Source organism: Sciurus carolinensis, chromosome 10 (genome assembly GCF_902686445.1).
Source record: "Sciurus carolinensis chromosome 10, mSciCar1.2, whole genome shotgun sequence".
NCBI lineage: Eukaryota > Metazoa > Chordata > Mammalia > Rodentia > Sciuridae > Sciurus > Sciurus carolinensis.
This window is the reverse complement of record NC_062222.1, coordinates 30,066,760-30,087,349: the sequence shown is the minus strand read 5'-3', so window position 1 is coordinate 30,087,349 and position 20,590 is coordinate 30,066,760. Positions and strand designations below refer to the sequence as shown.

Sequence of the window (20,590 nt, the reverse complement as noted above, 5' to 3'; positions counted from 1 at the left end):
ATTCCTATCCACCTAAGAGAACAAGGAGCAGAATGCCTCTGGGAGATGATGAAATTCCCTTCACCATCTACCAGTTCTTTTATTTAAAAATTCCTAAGGTCTGGGTGTGCAGCTGGCTGGTAGAGCACTTGCCTAGCTTACACAAAGCCTGGGGTTAGACTCCTAGTACTTGGGTTGCCGGTAGGGGGTTGGTATATATTTAAAAATTATGAAACAAGCAAAGATAGAAAAATGTAACCAATAATCAAGAATAAAGCAGTAAAAACTCACTCACAGATAAGCCAGGGCTGCAACCAGCAGAAAATAAGAGATAATTTAAAATAAGTGTAGTGAGATTTAAAAAAACAACAACAAAATGTCTGCAAATATGCAGAATTTCATCAAATAACTGAAGTTAAATTTTTGAAAATTCAAATGGAACTTTGGAAATGTAACCATTCCGTAACTAGTATTAAGAAACGTTTGAACTGGTCTGGGGCTGTAGCTCAGTGGAGGGGTGCTTACCTAGCACGTCTGAGGCACGGTGTTTGATCCTTAGCACCTAAATAAATAAATAAATAAATAGATAAAAGAATAAAATAAAGATATGCTGTCCATATAAAACTACAAAAAAATTTTAAGAAATATTTTAGAAAAGATTATGGTTGAACAAAATAAATAGTAACCTGAATATAGCAATGGAGAACAGTAAATCTGATAAGTAAATATAAATATATTGAAACTAAAGCATAGAGAAAAAATGGAAAGCAAAGGGCATATGTGTGGCAGAGTCAAAAGGCCTAATATGCATGTCATTAGAGTCCTAGAAGGAGAAGAGGAAAATGGGACAAATGCAATATTTGAAGATATAATGACTGGATTTATTTCTAATCAATGAAATCTAACAACTCACCTAGGAAACCCAGCAAATGTCCAATAGAATAAAAGCAATGTGAAAATCTGATCACATTGTTTTACAAATCTTAAAATCAAAGACAAAGAGAAAAATCTAAAAACAAAACCAAGACGAAGAGAAGCCTCATATTAAAAGAAAAAACACTGACAGACGACTTTTCAAAGAAACATTGAAAGCAAAACCAAATTGAAAGCATCTTTAAAATATTACAAAAAAAATCAATCTAGAACTCAGAAAAGAAAGAGAAATGACTCTGATACGACAAAAGTAAGCCAAGTGAATTTGTTTATCTGAAGACTAGTCTCACAAGAAATGTTAAAAAATATTTTTCCAAGAAGGAAAATGCTATCAGGAAGACAAAGTAACAGAATGTACTGAAGATCACAGAAAATTTTTAATAGATGAAACATAAATGATGCTTAAATTAATAATAGTTCCTTGTGGTTTTATAATAAATGTATAAATGTTGAAATAAGATATAACCATGGTAAAGTACTGATTGGAAGTAAAATTAAATTATTGTAAGATCCTTGCACTCTTTTGAGAAGTCATAAAAGTATTATTTCATGATAGACTATGAGAATTTAAGACTGAAGTTTGCAATCTCTGGTTTAATCACTAAACTAGAAAGTAAAAATAGATCATTAAAAGGATAATGTCAAGTGAAACAGACATTATTACCTCATGTTCATATATGACTGCATGACTGAGGTGATCTTACAATATGTACAATCAGAAAAATGAGAAATTATACTTCATTTATGTATGATTTATCAAAATGTATAAATGCATTCTATTGTCATGTACAACTAATTAGAACAAATTTAAAAATTAATTAATAGAAAGGATAACATACGAGGCAAAGTGCAATACTGAAAACAAACTGAAACCAATTTTTCAGAGGAGGAAGAATAAACTATTGAAAAGTAGATGGAATGAATAAAAGTGAATATCAAGATCATACATTTAAAACTAAACTATATCAGAAATCAAATTTAAGGAGCTACAAATTTAATAGACTAAACAAATTAAGGGCAAAGATCTGAAGACTGAATGGAAAAAAAGAGGCCAACAATATATTGTCTAAAAGAAAGATATTTTAAATATAAAGATGAGTAAGTTAAAAATAAACAACTGGAAAAAAGATTTGCAATGCTAACGACTAAACAAAACAGTAGGTATGCTATGCTGACATTTGCAAAATCTTCTTCAAGGCTAGAACTTTATAAAAGGTAAAGGGGATCATTGAAATTAAAGAGAGACCAGCTCAGTTGAAAGACACAACAATGTTAAATCTCTACAAATCCAATGGCATAATTTTAAAATATATGATGCAAAATTGAGGAAATTAGAAGGAAAAATACACAGACTACAGCAATAGTTGAAGATTTTAACATACCTATCTAGTAAACTAATAGAACAGCACAAAATTAAGCAGAAAAATAGAAAAGATTTGAACAATATTATCAAATAACATGACTTAATTGTTATTAATATGATGCCACATTTTAAAAACTGTGAAAAACATTATTTTCAAGTGTACATGAAATATTTATCAAAATAGATTATATGCTGCATTATGAAAACAAACTTTATTCCATATTGTCTTTGCATCTTAGTCAAAAATCAGTTGTATATATATGTAAGTTCAGTGCTGCGCTCTCTAATCTGCTCCATTAATCTGTTAATCAGCCAAAATGACGTGTTTTTTTGATTACTGAACCTTTATAGAAAATATTGAAGTTGTTTACCCTCAGTACTCTGAACTTGTTTCTTCTCGTTCAATGTTGCGTTGGTTATTCTGGATCTTGGATCTCTTCACTTCATTTCAGAATAGTTTTTTCACATGCACAGACAACTTGCTGGGATTTTAACTGATATTGCGTTTAATTTATAGGTCAATTTGGGAAGGAATGACATCTCAAAAACACTGAGTCTTCCTACACATGAACAAGGCTTATTTCTTCATTTATTTACTTTGTCTACAGTAAGTTTTGTAGTTGTTTTTTTTTTTCATAAAAATATTGCCCATTTGTTTTAGATTTATACTTAAGTTTTTCGCTTCTTGAAGTGCCAATGTAATGTCAATGTAATGGAAATGTGTCAATTTTAATTTTAAATTCCACTGCCTCATTGCTGGTATACAAGTAACTGAATTTTGTTTATTAACTTTGTATCCTGCAATTTTATAATTACTTACTAGTTGCCAGAGGTGGTTTTGTTGATTATTTCACATTTTCAAAGTAGCTGAGACCATTTTAATTCATCTTTACCATTCTATATACTTTTTATTTCCTTTTTTTGTCTTAGCACATTATGTTGGCCTTCTAGTCAATATTGAAAAGTAATGATGAGAGAGGATATTGCTGTCTCCTTCTGAATCATCCTGGGAAAGCTTTGAGTTTCTCACTGTTAAGTATGTCATTAGTTATAGGGTTTGGGTTTTTTTGTTGTTATTGTTTTTGATTTTGTTCTATATATATTCTTTATCTACTTTGAAAGTTTTCCTCTATTCCTTATTTACTAAGTTTATTGTGAATAGGTATTGAATTTTGTCAAAGGATTTTTCCTACATGTACTGATACAATTTTTTTCTTTACCTTGTTAATATATTGGAGTACATTAATTGCTTTTTTAATATTGTTCCATTGTTGTACACCTGGGGTAAATCCTGCTTTGTTAGAGTTTGTTTTTCTTTTTATACATTGTTGGATTTGATTGGCTAATATTTTGTTGAGAATTTTTTGCATCTATGTTCATAAGAGATATTCTCTGTATTTTTCTTATATTGTCTTTTTCTAATACTGGAAACAGGGTGATGCTGGTTCAAGAATGATTTTGGACTGGGCATGATGGTGCATGCTTGTAATCCCAGTGGCTCCAGAGGTTGAGGCAGGAGAATGGCAAGTTCAAAGCCAGCCTCATCAACCTAACGAGACCCTAAACAACTTAGTGAGATTCTGTCTCTAAATAAAATATAAAAAAGGGCTGAGGATGTGACTCAGTGGTTAAGTGCCCCCTGGGTTCAATCCCCAGTGCCAAAAAAAAAAAAAAGAGGTTGAGGTAGGAGGATAGCAAGTTGGAGGCCAAGCTCCACAATTTAGTGAGATTCTGTCTCAAAATTTAAAAAAGATAATAGGGGGTTGGGGTAGAGCACACCTGATTTCAATCCCCAATACCACAAAAAGTAAAAAGAGAGGGGAGAGAGAGAAAGCATTTCCTCTGATTAAGTATTCTGAAAGAGAATGTAGAAAATTATCTTTGTTTTTTGTTTGTTTTCATTATATATTTGAAAAGATTCACTAATGAACCCATCTGGGACTAGTGCTTTGTTTGGAAGTTTTCTAATTATTCTTTTTCTTTAATGAGGTAGGTCTATTCAAATTGTCTATTTCTTCCAGTGTGAATTCTTGCCAGATTGTGTCTTTCAAAGACTTGCTCCATTTCATCTCAGTTATCAAACTGGTGAGAACAGAATGATTCCTAACATTCTTTCATTATCCATTATCGTTTTAATATACATGGGATCTGTACTGATGTCCCTCTTTCATTCTGATATTTGTAATATGTAACACACATCTCTCTCTCTCTCTCTCTCTCTCTCTCTCTCACTCACTCTTCTCTCTCTCTCTCTCTCTCTCTCTCTCAGTTAGCCTGGCTAGAGGTTTTCAATTTTATTGATCTTTCCAAAGTACTAGCTTTCAGATTTGTTGATTTTCTGTATTGATTTTCTATTTTCATTTTTATTTATCTATGCTCTAATTTTTATATATTTTTAAATTTACTTTGGATTAAATTTGCTCTTCTTTTTCTAGCTTCCTAACATGGAAACTTAAGACTACTGATTTTATATCTTCCTTCTTCTCTAATATATTCATTCAATGCTTTAAATTTCCCTATAAGCCCTGATTTTGAGGCATCCCACGAATTTTGTTGAATTGTACTTTGATTTTCATTTAGAGTATATTTTAATTTCTTTTGAAACTTATTCTTTGATCCATGTGTTATTTAGATTTGATCCATGTGTTATTTAGAAATTCACTGCTTAGTCAGTAAGTAAGACGGGGATTTTTCAACTATCTCCCTGTTACTGATGTCTACTTTAATTCTATTAAGGTATAAGAGCAGACACTGTATAATTTCTGTTATTTAAATTTGTTAAGGCGTGTATTGTGGCCCAGGATATATTCTGCCTTGGAAATGTGCCACGTGCGGTTCCACATGAATGTATTACCTGCTCTTCTTGGAATAGGTGGTCCATCACCAGGAAGTGTATCTAGTTGATTGCTGATACCATGGAGTTTGATGGTGTCCTTCTGGTTTTCTGCCAGTCAAATGTCCATCTCTAATAGAGGGATGTTAAAGTCTCCAACTCTAAGAGTTGAGCCATCTGTTTTCCCTTCAGTTGTCTTTGTCTCATGTGTTTCTATGATCTGTTATTGTGCACAAACACAATCAGATTGTAACATTGGGGGTACTGATCTATCATTACATAATGCCCTTCTCTCTCTCTCTCTCTCTCTGTCTCTCTTCTCTCTTCTCTCTCTCTCTCTCTCTCTCTCTCTCTCTCTCTCTCTCTCTCTCTCTCTCTCTCTCTCTCTTTGGTCTTGCTGTTTGAACCCAGGGGCACTCCACCACTGAGCCACATCCCCAGCCCTATTTTGTATTTTCTTTAGAGACAGGTCTCACTGAGTTGCTTAGCCCTTCTCTTTGGCTGAGGCTGGCTTTGAACATTGATCCTCCTGCCTCAGCCTCCTGAGCTTCTGAGCTTACAGGTGTGCACCACCACACCAGGCTCTTTTAACATTTCTAGGAATTCAGGTCTACTGAAAACAAATGTCTTCAATTTCTGTTTATGTGTCAAAGCCTTCACTTTTAAGGCACTCCTCACAGAAGACGGATTTCTAGGTTTTCTTGCAATGCTTTGTATTTTTCATTGTTTTCTCTTCCTGTTTGCATGGTTTCTGAGGAACTTATCTTTACTCCTCTGTGTGTATTTTCCCCTTTGAAGTTGTCTTCAGCTTTCATTTTTCTGAAGTTTGAATATGATATACCTAGGTCTAGTGATTTCTTTTTGTTCTCTTTCTTGTTTTGTTTCATTTTGGGGGCATTTGCCCTATTAATGTTCTCTGAGATTTCTGGATCTATGGTTTTGTGTTTGATATTACTTTGGGGAATTTCTGAGTTATTATCCTTTCAAAGATCCTTCTGCATCTTTTTCTCTTTCCTTTCTTTCTGGTATTCCTGTACATATGCATTATACTTTTCATAGTTGCTTTGGATACTCTGTTTTGTTTAGTTTTGTTGTGGGGGGGGTGGATTTTCAATTTTGGAAGTTTCTATTATCATATCCTCAAGCTCAGAGATTCTTTTCTTAACCATATCCAGATTACTAATAAGACAATAAAAGGAATTCTTCATTTCTGATTTCTGTTATACTGTTTCTTATCCCAAGCATTTCTTTCTTTCTTTCTTGTTTTTTTTTTTTTTTTTTTTTGGAAGACGGACACAATACCTTTATTTTATTTATTTTTGTGTGGTGTTGAAGATTGAACTCAGGGCCTCACTCACATTAAGTGAGCACTCTGCCACTGAGCTACAACCCCAGCCCTCAAGTATTTCTTTTTATTCTTTCTATGCATTTCCAGCTCTCTGTTTATATCATCAGTCTTTCTTATATGGTGTTTATCTTTTCCATTAACCCTCAGCATATTAATCATATTTTTTTAAAATTCATGCTTTGGTAAATCCAATATTCCTGCCACATGAGATTCTGGTTCTGATGCTTATTCAACCTCTTCAATCTATGTTTTTTTTTTTTTTTTTCAATCTATTTTTTAGCCTTTTAGTTGCTTTGGAATATTTTTGTTAAAATGTGGACATTACATACTGGGTAAAAGGAACTGCAGTAATAGGCCTTTAAAACACAGCATTAAAGTTTGTGGGCGGAGAGAGCATTCTATAATTCTATGATTAGGTCTCAATCTTTTGGTGAGCCTGTGTCCCGGACCGCAAACTTCACATGTGCGTCCCGGTATTTATTTTTTCTCTTTCTCTTTTAGGTGGGACAAGATGGACTGAATTTTACCTTTGCCTCAGGTTAGGCTCTGATAAAGCCCAGCAGGTAAGCGCTAGCAAAATGGTTTTAAATGAAGGGGAAAAAAAAAAAAGGTTATGTTAAGAGGAACAAAATGATCTGGAAATTTTGAAATGGTTCATTTTCCCTCCCCTGCAGAAGCACAAGGAACTGTTCTCCAATGTGCACTGCGAGAATCAGGCTGGGCTCCTGAAGTCACAGAGGTATGAAGCCCTCCTTTCTGACTGGAGTGTTTACCTCCCAGACTGTACCCACTGAGCCTCCAGCAACCCGCCAACTCCACTTCGGCTTTTCCCACCCTCTCTTGCAGCCTGTGGAGGCTTCTGGGGAGTTTTCCTCCAGGCAGCTGACTATCAGCATTGGTCTGTCTGTCCCTTCAGTTTTGGAGACTGTCATTTGCCTTGGGACTTCACTATTCGACTGGATCTAAGATCTGTGGATTTTTCAGTTTGTTCCCTTTTTACTCGTTCTTAGAATGGAGTGGTGACTTTTAACCTCCTTACATGTCGTACTAAAAACTGGAAGACCTGATTCACCTATTTAAATATAACCTGTTGCTTTTTGTTTGAAAAATGACTATAGCAATATCAACTTGCCAATCTCAAATTCTTTTGAAATAGTTTTGAAGAGAACCCACTACTACGTAAATATAAGGAAAAAATTGTTTAAATTAATGGCAGTTTTGGCTATCACAATTTCAATTATTATCTCTGCATAAATCTTGGGTAACATTATTTTATTAAAATATTAGGTCATGTCTAATTTTTTAGACTTTCTCACACTTTGCAAAACAAACTGTTTAAATGACCAGTAAAACAATAATACATAAATATTCTAGAATAGTAGGTATTTTTGGAACCAATGAATCATTCATTGACCTTAAAAAGACTTTGGATGCTTCCTCAAATTTAAAACTTTTCTCATATATGAATAAAATCTAACATCCCAAATCAAAGACTCACCACCCATAAAAAAAAGAATTGAACATTTACATTATAAAACAGAACTTAATAACCCAAAGACAGACCATGTAAGCATAGTATCAATGATGTTTTTAATCTGAATCCTGGAAATAAATAACAATGGAGGCCAGGCATGATGGTGCATGCCTGACAGGAGGATCTCAAGTTCAAAGCTAGCCTCAGCAAAAGCGAGGTACTAAGCAACTCATCGGGACCCTGTCTCTAAATCAAATACAAAACAAGGCTGGGGATGTGGCTCAGTGGTCCATTGCCCCTGAGTTCAATCCCCAGTACCCTACCCCCACAAAAAAAGAAAAAGAATAAAACAATAGATACTAAACACCAAATATGTGAAAAGAAAATCTCATAAACATTGTATGATGATACTTGTGAACTTGAACCTAAGTTTTCCCCCAAATTATTACAATTTCCTTGATTTCCCACAAGCTATTTTCCTAAATGCTTTTTAACATTAGCTACTTCAAACTTGTGAGTACAAAGGTAACTAACTTGTTTTCTGTCTACCTTATCCAAAGGCATTAAAATTGAAGGTTCCATTCCCTGTTCTAAACCTTCGCTTTATAAGGTGGGGTTGAGAATACTTATAATCCTTGCTCTCAAATTGAGTCCCTATAACAAAACAGAGATAGCAATCTTCCAAGTGCTTGCTCAGTCTCAAAGGAGTCATGCTGTTTAAAAAAGGTTTATAGGGTACAAGAAGCACAGAGTGTTTACCAAGTTCTACAGGGAACATACCGTTTGCTGAGTTTCACAGGACACAGGGCAGGACCTGCTCTATAGTGTTTATAATGTGCTATGCTAGGTGGTCCTTCTTAGCAGCTGTATTTATGGTGCCAGAAAACATTGTGAATACTGGCAAAGAGCCTCAGAGTAGGTTACCAAATCTAAAAACATAAAATGAATAGAATAACCTTTGAGTTGGATTTTACTTGGCAAAATTCCTACTAATCTTTCCATCTGGCTACTGAATTTTAAAAGGATCATAATTTAAAGACAAATTTCTAAATCTAGGAATTAATCTACATTTAATATCCAATGGTAAATACACTCAAAACAGTGACATCCTGGAAGCACCTTCTTTCCATTTATTATCATAATTATGACCTCTTTAATCCCACTTTTCAGGACTAGAGGTAAAAGGATAGAAGGTAGAATAGGCTATATAAAAAGAAAATAGAATAAAATTCTAGAAATCATCACCGACATCATTTTGTAGGTCGGCAGCCCATTTTAGTTGACTTGATAAACAAATGTCACTGGAATAGTGAATGAAAAGCCAGTCAGGTTTCCTGACTCCTGATCTGCTCTCTGTGCTGTAAAGCACAACAATATTTGGACAACAAATTTATGGAAAGAAATGGCAAATCCCATCAGACTCTGAAAAAAGTCCTATCATCACTTGCAGCATCAGAGTGAAGCTGGTGATAATGGGCAGCAACAAAAGCTGAGAGACGGCTAATGACAGCAATGGGTGAGATATTAGTTACAAAAGGCATGTAGCTCCCAAATCAAAGGGAGAAGCACTCAGAGGTTATCATTGCTTATGGATGCATTATTTGCCACCAGGGAAAACACTGAGAGTTACTGGGAAAGACCAGCGTTAATGCATGGGCTGTCTGGGCTATTGCTTTTGCTCTTAGTTGGGAGGTGATGTTGTCATAGGTCATCTTTTTTAAAACAACAAAATAATTCATCTTCAAATAGAATTTAGCATATTACCAACTTTTATCAGACTGTTAAAGAAGCAGTATTGATTTCATGTTTGCTTCTGTAACCACTGACATCAGAAAGATGTTTGTTAAAAGTGCAGTTCCCAGAACCCACCCAAGGCCAACTGAATCAGCACCTCTAAATCAGCTAAACTTCTGACTGCCTGCCTACCTGTAAATTCTGCCCTAAACTCTATAATTTCTTTCTAATGTATCACTAAATGAAAGTTTTAAATGTGGTAAAAATGACTGAAAACCTCCTACTTTTTATCCTGAACAATTTTAAAGGCTGTGTCTTAGCTCTTAGAGCTCAGGATAATATTGTTTTAAGTGTTTCCAATTTCTACTTAAACCAGGATAATAATGGTGGGAAATAAATGTATTGAAGAGATATAAGGGGAGTAATAGCTAAATCTTCTAATGTGCCAGGCATTATTATTACTGCTTTATATGTATTAACTTGAACCTCCAAACAAGTTCCATAATGAGATTTATTATTACTTATGACATAATTCCCATTTTCTGGTGGTAGAAACTGCAGTACCTAAAGGTTAAATAAATGTCACAGCATAAAGAACTAATATGTGGAAGAACCATGATTCAAAAGTAAGTTCTAATGGTCAGTCACTATTCTGAACCACCTCTCTACGCTCCCCATGGTAGTCTGTGAGACTGAATGACCAGTTATATATGAACTATAATGTGAAGTTCACCCCGAAATGTGTGCAGGATTTATATGTCAAGTGAAATAAATAAATAATTTTTCAAAGATGGCTAAGAGAATAAAAGAAAAACTTCAGCCTGGTAGAAAATAATTGCAATTCATGTATCTGATAAAACTGTTAAATAAATTTCTGAATTCTTAAAACTCAGTAGTATGAAAACAAAAACTGAATTAATGGTGGGCAAAAAAAAATCTAGTAGACATATCACAAAAGGAGGCAAAAGTATGACAAATAAGCATATGGAAAGATGCTTTCTATCGTTAGAGGAAATGAAAATTAAAACCACACTGAGACACTGCAGTGTATCTGGAATGAAGGAGGGAGGGACACCTTGACAGTTCCAATATCAAATCCTGGGGAGGAGTAACTAGGACTCTCATAAACCGTTACTGAGAGTACAAAATAAACTGTTACTGAGAATGCAAAACGGCATGACTGGTTTAATAGTTAGGTATTTTTTGTGAAGAAAAGCATACAACCAGGGAAAGACTTTGTTATCCCAGAGACTCAGGAGGCTGAGGATCACAAGCTCCAGACTAGTCTCAGTCACTTAAATAGACCAATCTCAAAATTTTAAAAATTTTGAAAAGAACTTGGGATGTAGCTCAGTGGTAATGCCTTTTGGTTCAATCTTTAGTACCAAAAAAAGAAAAATGAAAACCATAATTCAATAACTCTAAGAGAATGAGTACTGGTTTTTTGGAGATCAGGAACAGTTTCCCCAGTGGTGAAGAAGCAACCCAGAAACGCCAAGGCAAGCAAGCAAGTTTTATTTAAGAAAGTGATAGAGAATGAACTGCGCCAGAGAGGAGGGGACCTGAGAGCCCAAAGCCGATGGGAGGGGTGCAGCTTGCTTTCTAATAGACCCCAGAACCCCCTTCTTTAATCATTGTCTTTTCTTCCTTCCCCGTATGTGTGACTAGGAGCAGGAGCATGGAGATTGTTAGCAACCCAGAAGAGCACAATTGAGGAGGTTGACTATTAGGAAGCCACCAATTGTTCTCTCTTTGATAACTAGTGGTACCCTCTGGTTCCCTATCAGCCATTACCTACACTGACTGCCTGACTTTGCCCCTGCCTCAGTTTGCTGAGGAATGCGACATATCCTATTTAGGCCAGGCAGTGCTGCCAAGGAATGACTTTTTGGCAAAGAAAGCATGTGGTCAGCACACTGGGCCCATTTTATAGTTATTCCCCTGATATCATGTTCCCACCATGCTCATCTGTCTGTCCCCTAACAGACCACTCAAAAGATTTACAGTTGGTTACATTGACTATAATGTATTTTTAAATACTGTAACATGGAATGTGTGATAACATATGTGTAGAAGTTAATCAAAACTTAAAGTTTAAGCTTGAAAAGCAGTTGCCCTAATCAAGAATGCACTTTGCAAGGTAGCCAAGAAGAACTACCTCAAAAAGGTCCATAATCTAGAAGTTGCTGCTGAAGCCAGTTTTGAAATGAGACTAGAGTTCCTGCTTCACCAATTTCCTTTTGGGTTCTTGCCTATCAAGATTTAAAGAATAAAAGCCACAGACAATAATGGAAAGGAAGAGTAAACACAGTGGGATTTATTTAAGTGAGAAGAAAGGATAATTCCACAATGCAGGAGGGGCCCTAATAGCAGAAAAACCCATTTTGGTGTGCTAACTTGGGAGCTTATATGGTTCTGGGTAGAACATTGAAAACAGCACCAAAATTATTGATCAGAATCTATGTGAACCAGGTATTGAAAAAAAAAAGCACCAAGGCTATCGCCTTCCTACCATTTCTATCTGGGTTCACTCCCACTTTCCATGGTGTCCCACCTCTGGGACAAAGGAGTTAGCTGGAGGTGTTCCCACAGATGAGCCTCATAGTCTTATTACATTTGAAATAGGCCTTGATGGTTCTCATTAATATTTCTACCAATTAGCCTCTAGATGTGGTTTCTGAATTTGAATCAGACCTCAATTGGGGCCCATCATTTCTGATTGCTGACCATGGACTATTCTTATTCACTACTATAAATACTTCTTTTATCCTATGTTCATCAACTATTGACATATTGGAAATGATCATATTAGTTGTCAGACATAGATCTTTATAGCCAAAATGTATGACTTGTCGACGAGTGTATAGATATCAGGAATTGACTTTAAATGTTGAACCAAACATATTCATGATGAATAGATCGACAAAAATATTTCAGGCATTCTTCCCACCCTTGCATCAAGAGAGAATAAGAACCAGCAAATTTCTCATCTTCACCATTAGAGATGGACCCTGAAACTTGATTGCCTAATCTGTCCTCTGCATGGTCCTTGATGTGGGAGGACTGATGCCAACAACAAGAACAGAAGAACCTCACCTCTGCAGTGCTGCTGTGTCCATTCCAAGTCAAGTTTTTATTCAAGCTATACTCAGAGAGCATATAAAAATAAAGAATTGAGGCTTTAGTCAGTTGACAAAATAATTTAGATGAAGTTTTGAAGATATTATCTGCTAATAAACTTCAAATTGCTCAAAAAAGTCATTATTTTTAGGGTACTTAAAGGTGAAAACCCAGAACAAAGTAATAAATATCTGTTATTTTGTTGTTATTAGTAAGTAGTTTGGTTTCCACATTACAACTGGGGAGAAAAATAAAATCAAAACTCCTTGGCCAACTGGAAAAATTTTAGCCAGCCTTTCTCAAAAATTCAGCCTCTTTCCAACAAAATCCTACTTTCCCTCTCTTCCCAAGAAATTTATATTCCCAAATTAATGCTACCCAGCTCTCACCTGAGGTTTAACTCCTCTACTTTCCTAAAACCACTGAAGATAATTTCTTCTAGTCTTTATGTCCACCTTATGCCTGAATATCCCAGGAACTCACTAGCATCTTCCACTCAACCACCTCCTTTCACATTCCTCCAAACCATCTTTGACTTATGGCTTAAGTCCTATTGACATATTTGGTTTGCATTGTCAGGGGCAATGCTACTCCAGAGATCTAGAGGTCTCCCTTCATTTTTTAAAAATTACCTCCTAACAATTATCCATTCTGAACAGATGCACAGAAACAAAATCACACTAGAAAACAATGCCGTATGGTAGCCTGTGGGTAATACAATCTCTTTCCTTTCAAACTTGGATTTAGACACGAAGAGGCAGGAAGAGAAAACAGCTAGGAAAGAAAATAGTAATAGTAAAATCAGACCTGAAATGCAGGGATTGAGTCAGTGTTTTCACAGATGAAAATCTTAGTGTGATACTAACTCTTGGGTTTTGCAGTACACAGCAGAATCCAGGAGGATGGTGCTCTCTCTACATGATTTTGGAAATGGTGCAGTATTTTGAGGTGTCAATATATTTCTCATTGATGTATATTGTTTCATTGATTCAATTAAATGATATGTTTAATTGGGAATTTGCTGAATTCTGATGCATATGAAGCCATCATCTGACTGAAATAACAATGCTAGGAAATCATTTCACAGAGAAAACTGAAAATGAATGTCTTCAGGATGCTTCTCAAAATTATGGTTCTAAATGCTCCTGGTATCTTCTTTAGATCATAATGGACGATGCCAAATTCTCAGAAAACATAATCATGAAGATAGAATGAATATTGGCAGAGCTGATCTAAAAATGCAAATATATTACAAAGATAGAAGGTAGAAGGCTCACACCACATTAAAAGGAAAACTTTCTATTCACATGCACTGTTAGCAAGATCAGAATTTGTTAACCTTATCCTGAAATGTAGGGATCACTAACAAGTCTGTCACAAGTGTAACCTTAAGTTATATTTTTTAAAAAACATTGTTTTTCCTTTTAGTTGTCTATGTAGGACTGCTCAGGCTACACTCTTGTTCAAGACCAGATTGGTCAAAATTGACCTCGTTCCTATCCATTCTTAAGATTCAGCATGGAAGTGCCATTGCTTGGAGGGCCAGGCTTGCCCAAGAAAGTCAGAGTGAGAGGGCAGCTCTTGGGTCCCATCTGGGGTCACCAAATTTGTTGCTGAAAGCTCCTTGTCCCTGTTGCCAATTAATGCCAATTTTAAGATGAGGACATGGTTTTGAGAAAAAGGAAAAAGTTGTTTTATTGCTTTGCTAGCAAATGAGAAACACAGGGGACTCCTGTCCCAGAGGCTATGATTCTGCCCACCAGGATGACCAGGGGGCTTTTAAAGGAGCTCTTCAAAGACTACATTCCAGGCACCCTACCTGTCAGGTGCCCTGACAGGGAGTGCCAGGGGGCCCTGATGGTGTGCTAACATTCGCTGGCTAATTTGGGAGCTATTCACTTCCTAGATCCTCTGGCAGACATCTCCTTTCAGTGGAGCACAGATATATAGGTAATCTTGTTTCACACCCCCAGGTTAGGGAGGGGGAGAGGTAGAAGAGGAAAAGGAGAACTTGTCCCTTTTAAAAATAAGCCTCAGTCTGAGAGGACTTAAAATCAGCATACTACAGTGATGCAGCCACATCAATGTTCATAGCAGCTCAATTAACAATAGCTAGATTGTGGAACCAACCTAGATGCCCTCAATTGACGAATAGATAAAGAAACTGTGGTATACATACACAATGGGATATTACTCAGCCATTAAGAAGAAAAAAATTATGGCATTTGCTGGTAAATGGATGAAGTTGGAAAATATCATGCTAAGTGAAATAGGCCAAGCCCAAAAAACCAAAGTCCGAATGTTTTCTCTGATAAGTGCATGACAATATATAATGAGGCGGGGTGATGGGGGGAAGAAAAGAATGAAGGAATTTTGGATGGTATAGAGGAAAATGGGGTGGAAGGGGGTGGAGGACAGAAAGATAGTAGAATGAAGCAGAAAGTATTACCCTATGTATATGTATGATTACATGAATGGTGTGAGAGACATTGTGTACAACCATAGAAATGAAAAGTTGTACCCCATTTGTGTACAATGAATCAAAATGCAGTCTGTAAAAATAAAAAGAAAAGATTTTAAATAAATAAATAAATAAATAAAAATAAGCTTCAGAGCTATATTCAAAAGGTGAACTGGACCAGTATTACAGGTCTTTTTCCTCATTGTCGAAATAAGATGACTGGAGTAAGTGAATCTGACAACCTCATTCTGCTCCAAAATACTTTAATTCTACGTATGGTGGAAGGATTCCAAGAAAGAGCGTCCATCATCCCTTCTTGGGCTGGGGAGATACCTCAGTTGGTAGAGTGCTTACCTGTCAAGCACAAAGCCCTGGGTTTGATCCCCAGCACCGCTAAAAAAAAAAAAAGATCCCATCATCCCTTCTTTTTCCCTTTCCTTCAAAATAGTGATTTCTAAAATTCCTTCAAATCATCTTGGTTAATATTTAGTAATAGGTCCCATCTATGTAAAAGTAATAATTTTAATTTTTTTGCACTCTGTGAGGAAGATACATTTAATGTAATAAAAATAATGGAAATCAAAATATATCATAACATATTCAGAAAAGAAATGCAGTTATAACATAGTAAAAAAAAAAAAGAAATGAAGTTATAGAATTTTTTCAAGAGGAAAAAATTCTAGGAGATTACCAAAATACTAAGTGTCTCCCTCCCTACAGTGACATGTATTTTTTTATTTATTCTGTTTTCTAAATTGCCTTCAATATCTATGCATAGCATCTATCATCAATAAAAGAAAATATATTTGTTTGTAAAGAAAGGAAAGGGGGAAATGATTTCATATGTCTGCTTTTTCATATAGAATATGTCTCTTGAAATGCTATTTACATAGTGCTTTGGTTCTTTCCATTAGATGATATTTTCTATTTCTTAAAACAATTTTTTCAGTTTTAAGAAAAAATTGAGGTACATTATACTTAAATTTAGATTGAAGCATGAAGGGAAGCATTCAAATAAACAATTTTAGTACTGTAAGAGTTTGGTAAACATCAGTAGTCAAGACAAACTATCGGCACTTATTTGGCCTGAGCAAGAAAACAGGATTTTCCAGAGTAATGAGGCGCATTCACAAAGGGACAACTGAAGGGTCACAGAAATGGGGAACAGGGAGTTGATGGTAAAGGAAATACTTCACAGAGCATATTAATCAGGGACAGCCATGAGTCCCCAATGGAAACTGAATCCTGGAGTCGGTGCTGTGAGCTTTCAACAGGCCCTTCCACAGATGAGTGTGGGATGTGAAGGCACGAGACCCAGAAAGCAGAGGGAAGGAGAGGAGAGGTAGGTCCCCCTGAGTGCAGAGGCTTCTGGGGTTCCCAAAGGCCTCTCTTCTCTCCAACCAGACAATTAAATTCCTAAACTCAGGACAGTGTCCAACCCACCCCAACGGGCCTCAGAGTAAGAACAACAGTCAACTGCAAATAATTATGAAGAGGCACTATTATAAATGCTGTGCAGGTATTAACTCAGTGAATCGTCTCAAAGCACTAAGAAGCAAGTGTTTTTGCAGCTAAGCAACCGAAAGCATCGAGTAATTCAACAACTGCTCTGAGGCCCAGAGCTAGTGGTGCTGGGAGCAGCATTCAGCTTGGGCAATCAGAGCGCAGAGCTGGCATGCTTAGTCACTCCACTCCACAGCCTCTCTGCACAGATGACAAAGGAAGGAAGGAGGAGATAAAATATCTTATAATGAAAATAATGTTTATTCCCAACTGAGGAAACAGTAAAAAACAAAATATCAGCCAAATGCAACCTGAATATCCACAAGGGGATGTGGGAGGAGGAACCTGACTTTAAAATAAAGATTCCTGTTGTCTTATTAGATGAAAGTAACTCCTCAGGCTCCAAGTTCCCTAACTGAAAGATGATTGAAAGGCAAGACGATCAATAATGAAACTATCTGAGTCCATTAGAGACATACATCCCTCACGCTGAGAGGAGATTGAAACGCTGGACAGCAATGCCAAATAAGCCCTTTCCAAAATAAAAAACTCGTTTCTCAATAATTCCCCAATCTAATTTTAATCTATGTCTAGGGGACAGATTAGACTATCTAGAGTCACAGACAGCAGATAAAACATGATTTGATAGTTTCATCACAAATAATATTTGGACTAAATTCTCAGCTGCAAATCAAGAGTAACAGAACAGCCCTCTCCTGATATGTCTGAAATATACGTATAAAAACCTCTACTTGAAAATGTGTGCTTTTAATTTTTTCAATATAATGGCCGAATTTACTATGGTGCCAGGCTACAACCTGAGGTGGGGACTCTTGTGAAAGAGGTTTATGGAGAGACAACTCTTAGGAGAAGGCTGTAACGAAGTGAGGGAAGCAGACTAAGGCAAAAGAAGGAAGGTAAGCTAGGATGCGGTGTCCACTAGAGACCACGGGAGTGATCCCTCCTTAAAGCAGGAAGGTCAGTTTTGTACTCCAGTGACAGTGGTTCATGGGGCATAGTCTGCAATGAAAGGCAGGGTGAAGACACAGCAGTGTGACCACCTGGTTGAGATGGCTCTTGTGTGGCCAAGGCAACTGTCAGGAGAAGGGCACATTAGCACACATCTGGGTGTGACTGCCATGGTCTCCTGCACCAAAAGCATCAAATGCAATGCACTGTTTTTAAGGTGATTACTGAACTCCATCTACAAATCAAAAGAGATGGCAAATCTCTAAAAAGAAACAGTAGAACAGAAAAACATGTATCTACTGATTTCCATTAGGTTAAAAGTATAGTTAGGATTATGTACACAAAATGCCTTTCAGATAAGAGTTCCTGTCTTTTCATTAGGTTCTCTTCTGCCTGCAGGCAATGAATGCAGAATCACCCAGGTGTCAACTGAGCTACTTACTATTGGCAAACAACCTGCTGCCACACCAATCAAGTCGATTATCTACGGATTCTCCTAGTTCCTGTCAGTGCTCCCGAAAGTCACTAGACATTGCCTCCTTGTGAGTCACAATAAGACCATCTTCAGACATTTAGCCCTGCTGCAAGGAAACTATTTAACATGGATGTGTTTCTCCTTCCTGATTAAACCTTCTTTTCCTAACATATTTTCAGAGCTTATTGAAAAACAATACTACATGATTGTAACTGGATTTATCTTAAAGAAATTTGAACACCTAATCCCACATCTGCATTTATTCAATACCAGAATAATGTTAACAAGAGAAGAATATTTATGAAATGCAAATGGTAGTAGCAACCTTCTCCTGTAATCCTCTTATTTAAAGGTGGCAGTTGCAACTTTTCATATGTTTACTATAAAACAAAGCTGTGAGACTTATTAAAAAGGATAGTCATACATCCATCCCAGGATGCCCAGTGTCATTCAGGATTGTACCTATGTTGCCCTATGAATAAATGACAGCCTTAAAGGGAGTTAAAAAGATCCTAAGGCCCAAAGCTTTGGGAATCCCAATGAACTTTGACCTTTGGCACAAATCTAATGAAAATGATCAGTTTTAAGCTATTTTCAACTCAACATCTACCCTTCCAAATAGTCATCGGCCATCAAATGTGTTTCAGTCAGCTTTTTCATCATTGTGACCAAAAGACCTAAGGAGAACAACTTACAAGACAAAAAGTTTATTTTGGTTCATGGTTTCAGAGGCTCAGTCCATGGTCAGCCAACTCCATAGTTCTGGACCTGAGATAAGGGAATGTGGCAGAAAAACACAGTTCAGGACATGACAACCAGGAAGTAGAGAGACATATCTGTTCATGAGGGCCAAAATATAAACCCCAAAGATACACCTCCAGTGACCTATTTCTTTAAGGTTAAGGCTCTCATAACCCAATCATTTCACCTCCGAACTTTCTTGCATTGTCTTACACATGAGCTTTTGGGAGACACTTGATATCTAAGCCATAGCAATATACTTGGGTTTCTTCATGCAGGGAATAACAGAAAGTAGACAGCATCTGAGTGTTCTTGAGTCTGATAAGGCACAAGGACTCTCAGGTCCCAACCTCGGCAGTCTCCTCTTAGTCCAGTGGCACCCAGCCCCAGAAGGAATCTGGAATCTGAAGTCCACATTGTGCATATGAACCATTTTGTAAATTTACTTCACTTTTTCAATCTACATGAGTACAAGGCTGGTTGTCTTTTCAGATATCATACAGCCATCACCAAGATTCTTTATTCTAACTAATAACACTATGTTTTTCTAAATATACAACCAAATGCCATTTAAATGAAGAAATATTTAAAAATATAAAACTAAAGACTAAAAGGACAGGTTCTATGTTAAAAATTGCCATAATTCTAACACGTCAGAGAAAAATCACTGCTTATCTTCCGGTATTTCTTTTCCTAAATAAATTACTATCTATGCTAGGGACACATAGGTACTATAATATTATTTAGAGCCTTTTCACTCTCTCTATTTTTCCTATATCAAACTTTGATAATTTGAATTTTAGTGACTCACTGGAATCCCTCTGTGTTCCTTTTTACCTCACATTCTGCTATATGGTTTAAATTAGAATTGGGGGGAAAAAAAGCTTTCAACTTTCCTTCCTATTGTAACTTACTTTTTTCCTATGGGAGATACATTATAGGAGGCCAATAATGTAGAAAAACTATGGTTGGTTTCTCTTTTCTATACCAAATCTGAAAACAAATTTGAAAAGCAACGCTTTGTAACTCTGACATTTTCCTGTTCTGACTTTTTGTTCTGGCTAAGATCTGGTCTTTTGATATTTATAGAATAAAGTTAGTTATCTCTGGTACAAAGTGAACTCAAACTCAGAGTGTTGGGTACACAAAGGATGGCTACTTTCCTAAATATAAAACACAGGGAATGGAATTATAATCGATATGAGAACACAGACAAATGGGTATCACTTACTATTTGAACAAGGCAATCAATGCTGTTCATGCCTAAAAGTTATTTCTTGTCAACTTGAATTTGAAATTGGAAATAGCATCACCCCTAACCTTCTACAAGGCTAGACTTGATATTGGAAATAGCATCCCCCCTAATCTCCCACAAAAGCAGTCTTATTTTTAATTAAAAATTTCAAAAGTATGCACAATGTAATTTTTAACTTTTGCATTATAATCCACATGTTTTCACCCCAAAATCCTTGTCTTTGGCCAATCATATAGAATAGACTGGAGTTACATACCACAGTTGACACTTCCATGGGAAAACAGTTCATCGTTCCTTAGTTTTTCCAAGTATTCACAAGGATGAAGTCTTATGGATTTAGGTCAGCCTCTGGTGCTGAGCTCCTCGTGTAGTTTATAAATTACTTTAATCTCATTCTACACC

At 36.2% G+C, this 20,590-nt stretch overlaps 1 protein-coding gene across 14 annotated transcripts in view; it reads right to left on the bottom strand.

The window, feature by feature from the left end:
- Npy2r (neuropeptide Y receptor Y2) overlaps positions 1-20,590 on the bottom strand; it is a 322,146-nt gene that overhangs the window by 291,243 nt on the left and 10,313 nt on the right. For 7 of the 14 annotated variants that reach the window (XM_047567554.1, XM_047567559.1, XM_047567553.1 and 4 more), the window contains exons 1-2: positions 5,130-5,230; positions 505-541 (exon numbers count right to left, since the gene is read on the bottom strand). The exons of the other annotated variants lie outside the window; for them this stretch is intronic. The gene's annotated coding sequence lies outside the window, so the exon portion shown is untranslated. Of the gene's footprint in view, positions 1-504; positions 542-5,129; positions 5,231-20,590 lie in introns of those variants that run through there. 14 annotated transcript variants of the gene reach the window in all.